This window comes from Colobus angolensis, unplaced genomic scaffold, assembly GCF_000951035.1.
Source record: "Colobus angolensis palliatus isolate OR3802 unplaced genomic scaffold, Cang.pa_1.0 Scaffold4, whole genome shotgun sequence".
NCBI classification, from domain to species: Eukaryota; Metazoa; Chordata; class Mammalia; order Primates; family Cercopithecidae; genus Colobus; species Colobus angolensis.
The window spans coordinates 7,059,196-7,064,958 of record NW_012117376.1 but is presented as its reverse complement, the minus strand read 5'-3'; positions in this window follow the sequence as shown (position 1 = coordinate 7,064,958).

Genomic DNA, 5,763 nt, shown 5'->3' with positions numbered 1-5,763 from the left:
TCCCACCTGCGGGAGCTGCTACTTCAGGGGAACCAACTGGTTTGCTTGAAAGGCCGGGTATTCCAGGGCCTACCGAGGCTACAGACCTTGAACTTGGGCAGTAATCCACTGGTAACCCTGGGTGAGGGCTGGCTGGCTCCTCTGCCTGCACTGACCACCCTAAACCTGGTAGACACTCACATGGTGCAGAACCCAACCTGGGACTTCTGGGGCCCAGAAAGTCTGCACAGCTTGAGAATATAGTTCCCCTTTGGTCCTGCTGGGGTAGCATTTTCCCTGCCCACAAGGCTGACTAGCTTGGAGCTCCATGCAGTTTCAGGCATGAAGCATTGGAGGTTGTCTCCTAATGTCTTTCCAGTCTTGCAGATCCTGACTTTAAAGGGCTAGGGACTGCAGCTAGAGACCCAGAATTCTCCAAGATCTTCCCTGCCCTTCATCAACTCTCCCTGCTTGGTGGTAACTTGGAGCCCCTCTGTCCCCAGGACACCTCCAACTTCTTCCTCTGGCAGCTACCCAGGCTCAAGTCCTTGAAGGTATGGGGAAATGGGCACAGCCCTAGACCCTGCTGCACCATGGGACTGCCCAGCCTACAGGAGCTGAAGCTGTAGGCACTGCAGTCTCAAGCACGCGCCCGCCCAGTGCGGCTTGAGGAGCTGGTGGGTGAGCTGCCCAGGCTTGACATGCTGCAGCTAAACAGGGTTGGAGACACTGTCTGCTGCTGCTTTCAGGGGCCTAGGCAGTCTCTAGGTCTTAGTACTAGACAGGGAGAAAGACCTTATGCTGGATGACAGCCTCCAAGAGCACAGTCCTCGGATGCCCCCGTACATCTATATTCTGACTTCATCCTTGGCCTGCCAGTGTCCCAATGCCTGGGTGGGGCCCTGGCTTTAGCAGTCCCCCAGAACATACATGCACATGATATCACAGCAGCTGTGCCATTCAGAAGCTGGGGGCCACTCAAAGAATCTCCTTTCCCCTTTTCTCTGGAGCCACTGCCCCAAGACTTCGGGGTTGGAGCTCTTTTTGGGCAGCTCTGCCCTGCTGCTTCTGCTGGTCTCCTTGCCCTTCCTAAAGGAAACCAGGAACTCCTGGATTATCTATCTCCAGGTCTTGATCAGGGTTTGGTTCCAGAGTCTGAGGAATAGGAAGGGTGAAGGCAAGAGGTTCCTTTATGATGTGTTTGTGTCCCACTGCAGGCAAGACCGGGACTGGATGGTGCAGGAGCTGCTGCCTGTTCTAGAGGGCTACTCTCCAGCTGGCCAGGGGCTGTGCCTCTGCCTCCCTAAGCATGATTTTGAGCCAGGCAAGGATGTGGCTGGCAATGCGGTAGACAGCATGGTGGGCAGCCGGGTCACACTCTGTGTGCTGAGTCACCAGGCTCTGCACACCCCCTGCTGATGCCTGGAGCTCTGCCTGGCCACCTCCTTTCTGCTGGCTACCCCGCACCCGCCCCTCCCAGGGCTACTGCTGGTCTTCCTGGAGCCCATCTTATGCCACCAGCTCCCCTGCTACCATAGATTGGCCTGATTGCTCTGCCGAAGAGACTATAGCTTGTGGCCCAAGGAAGATGAAAGAAATAATGACTTCTGGGCTTGGTTAGGGAGCAGGCTGGAGCAGCCTAGAATAGGGTAGAATGGGGTGCATGTGTGTTGGAAGGTGGGGGTAAGAAAAGCAAGCCAGCTTGGCAGGGAGATAGTGAGTATGTGTGGGCTGTGAGACTGAACTCAGTTTTCAGTAGAAGGTGGGGCTACTGTGTGTGCAAGGGAGGATCAAATAGGAACACAGGCCTTGGGAAGGCTCTGGAGGCTGAATGAGAAAATCTGGGAGATGGCAGGTAGCCATGTGGTTTGCAATGTAATCTCAAGATCTCCAAATACTCAATAAATGTACTACATCCGTGAAATGCTTGGCTTGATTGATTTTTTTTTTCTTTTTGAGACACAGTTTTGCTCTTGTTGCCCAGGCTGGAGGCCAATGAGGCAGAAGGTGAAAGGGTTGGATTCACAGAAACTGTAGCCCAGAGGAAATAAGGCTGGAAATTCATGGAGAGAGAGGGCAAAGAGAGAGGCCTTTGGCCAGTCCTAAGCTGTGGAATGGGGTCCAGGCCAAGTTCAACCAGATCTTCAAGGGGCCAAGGGGCCCCTTTTGCCATCTGGGTTATAGAGGTATTGGCAGCTAAGGATCAAAAAGCTGGGATGCTGCCCAGGAGACAATAGACTGATTGCCTGTTCCCTCAATAAAAACATGAAAGCCTGTTCCCATCTATCTCCAGTTAAGCCTCATAGCAACACTGGGAGGAGGAGCCTACCCCCTTGTCACTCTGTACTCTGACTATGCTAGACTACCTGTAGGTCCCAGGACACCATCACACTGTCACTCTGTACTCTGACTATGCTAGACTACCTGTAGGTCCCAGGACACCATCACACTGTCACTCTGTACTCTGACTATGCTAGACTACCTGTAGGTCCCAGGACACCATCACACTGTCACTCTGTACTCTGACTATGCTAGACTACCTGTAGGTCCCAGGACACCATCACACTGTCACTCTGTACTCTGACTATGCTAGACTACCTGTAGGTCCCAGGACACCATCACACTGTCACTCTGTACTCTGACTATGCTAGACTACCTGTAGGTCCCAGGACACCATCACACTGTCACTCTGTACTCTGACTATGCTAGACTACCTGTAGGTCCCAGGACACCATCACACTGTCACTCTGTACTCTGACTATGCTAGACTACCTGTAGGTCCCAGGACACCATCACACTGTCACTCTGTACTCTGACTATGCTAGACTACCTGTAGGTCCCAGGACACCATCACACTGTCACTCTGTACTCTGACTATGCTAGACTACCTGTAGGTCCCAGGACACCATCACACTTTTTGCCTCTGGGCCTTTGCATATGCTGTTCCTGCACTGAAAAATACCTTTTCCCTGGAGAACTCCTAAGAATTATTTAAGATGCAGTTCAGCCATCACTTTCTTCAGAAGCCTTTCCTGATCTTCCAGCCTAGGTAGCAGTTGCCTCTGGGCTCCCACAATTTCCTGCCCCTCCCTTTCTCAAAGGACTAATCACAGGTCTGAAAGCAATAGACGTGGTCTCCAAAGCTGAGTGCACAACATAATCATACTAGGGTTGCAAAGAAACTGTTATACCTTCTATTTTTTTTTAAATCTCACTTTATTCTGAAGCTAGACTGCCTGCTTTTCTAGCCATGTGCCTTTAGCGTGTTATTTAACCTCTCTACCATAGTTTCCTTTTCTGTAATATGGGATAGTATTACACTCTCCCTCAAAGGGTTTTGGATGTATTAAATGAGTTAATACATATAAAACACTGAGAGCGGGACCTAATAATGCATTGCAAATGTTCAAGGAAAGTTAGCTAATACAGGCACATCATTTATACATAAATAAATACACATATGTTGGGAGTGTGTGCTCAACTTGAAAACTCAAAAAGGCTTCACTCATAGGAGCGCTCTATTGGGAAAGTTTAGAGATCAGGCCCTGGGGTGAGAGACAAGGTTTGCTTCATCTCTGTATCTTTAGAGCCTAATGTCTGCCCAAATCAGAGAGAATGCTGGTAGACAAATGCAGACAGAATGCTTGCAAACCAAATCCTGATGGGTGCTGAACCAGAGAGAACCTGGAACAGGTTCAGGCTCTGTTGCTTATTTTTACATGGCACTAAAGGGTACTTGGCCTCTTGGGGCCTTCCTTAGTTTTCCTCTTCTGTAGAATGCCAGACTTTAATTAGACAAAGGCTAAGGGAAACCACAGAATAATTCGAGGCTGGATTTAGGGCGAGGCGCGCCCTCTTGTGTCCTAATGGTGTCCTTTCCTCTCTCTGCACACTTGCCTCTCTTCTTTCCCTTAGGGCAGATGATGCTGAAGTGGACACGTCCTCACCTGACCCTGCAAAGCTGCCTCCCCAGCTTCAGATCCTGACACTGTCTCAAATGTTTCCTGTTCCCTTGGCACCCCACACTGTTGCGCTATCCCTTCCCATCTCAAACCCTCTTACTTCCATATACGGTCTCTTCCTCATGCAGTGTAGGACCTTTGGAGTCACATGCCCACGGGGTGACAAATCCCAGCCTTGGTTCTTATTGGCTCTGTGATCTTGAGCAGGTCACTTCATTTCTCTAGGTTTCATTCCCTCTTTGTAAAGTGGAGCAAGCAATACCAACTCATAGGGTTACTGTGAGACTTCAACACCAAAGGGTATTTACAGGTTGTTATTATGTTTACTGAGTAAAATCACATGAGTTATTACTACAAATAAGTTGGAACATGTTTCACAGAGAAGGAATTTAAACTGGGTCATTAAAACTAAGAATTCTCCTATTTTAATACTAGCCAACATGCATTGAGCCCTTACTGGATGCTAGGTATTGTTAATTTTCCCTAAGCCGCATAACCATTGATAATAAAAATAATAGCTAATGATTAAGTATTTTATTGTATTTTCTATTTTTTAAAATAGAGACGAGGTCTCACTATGCTGCCCACGCTGGTCTCGAACTCCTGGACTCAAGCGATCTTTCCGCCTCAGCCTCCCAGAGTGCTGGGATTACAGGCATAAGCCACCGTGCCTGGACTAGCTAATGATTATTAAACACTTTCTGTGTATCAGACATGTGTCACGCTCTTTACATACCTTCTCCCATTTATTCCTCTCAACAACCCTCTCAGGAAGAGGCAAGCATTATCATTCCCATTTTACAGATGGGAAAATGGAGGCACAAAGAAGCTAAGTAATTTGCCCAGGGTTTCACAACTAGCAAGTGGTAAGACCTGCATCCTTCATTTGAAAGTAAGAACTTTCAGACACAAGCAGCTTGACTTCAGAGACTTTTACCTAAATCATCTCATTTAACCTTCACAACACCCTGTGATGTAAATTCTCTTACATTACTTGCATTTTATAGAAGAAAATTCCAAAGACAAAATAGATGTAGTAGTTTGTTCAAGGCCATATAGCTGGGAAGTAGTTGAGCTGGGATTTGGATCCGTGTCTGACTACAAAGCCCACATTCTCAACACCATATTAGATTGTTCATGCCCCAAACTATTCACAGTGGTACAGAGCAAACGCATTTATATGAGGATTATTCTGTAATAATGATTAACATTCTTCCAACACCTACGAAGTGCCAAGCTCTGTACTAACTGATATACATAATAATAGCTAACAATCGTTGTGCATTATTAGGAGCCAGGCCCTGAGCTAATCGTTTTAGGTGTATTATCTCATTGAAGGTTCACAAAACTCTGTGACATGGATGTCATTACTACCCTCATTTTAAGGGTGAAGAGAACGAGGTTCAGAATTCTTCCAAAGGCACACAGCTTAGCTGTAAGCTGGAAATTGAAGCTACAACTGTCCAGTTCTCTCCTGCCTATCGGGCTGGTCACCTCTAGTCACTCTCTCTTCATATTTCTTATTCTGTCTGCTTTAATCTCTCGGGCTCTGAAGCTCTCACTTCTACTGCTCAATAGAACCCGGCCCTCTTCTGCTCGAGTGTCCTCCCATTGGGCAGTGCTGTTATTCGGGAGCCTATGGAAAAGGCCAGGATCGCAACAGATCCCGCCCCCATGTGTCGCGCCCATTCCGACTTGTTCCAGTGCCAGGGTCCGGGAGAAGATGACATATCTATTGGCTGAAGACATCTGAAAGGCAGCAAACGGAGGGGGCCGCCCACCGGCGCTCGCGCGGTTCCTTCTGGGAATTGTGGTCTCAGAC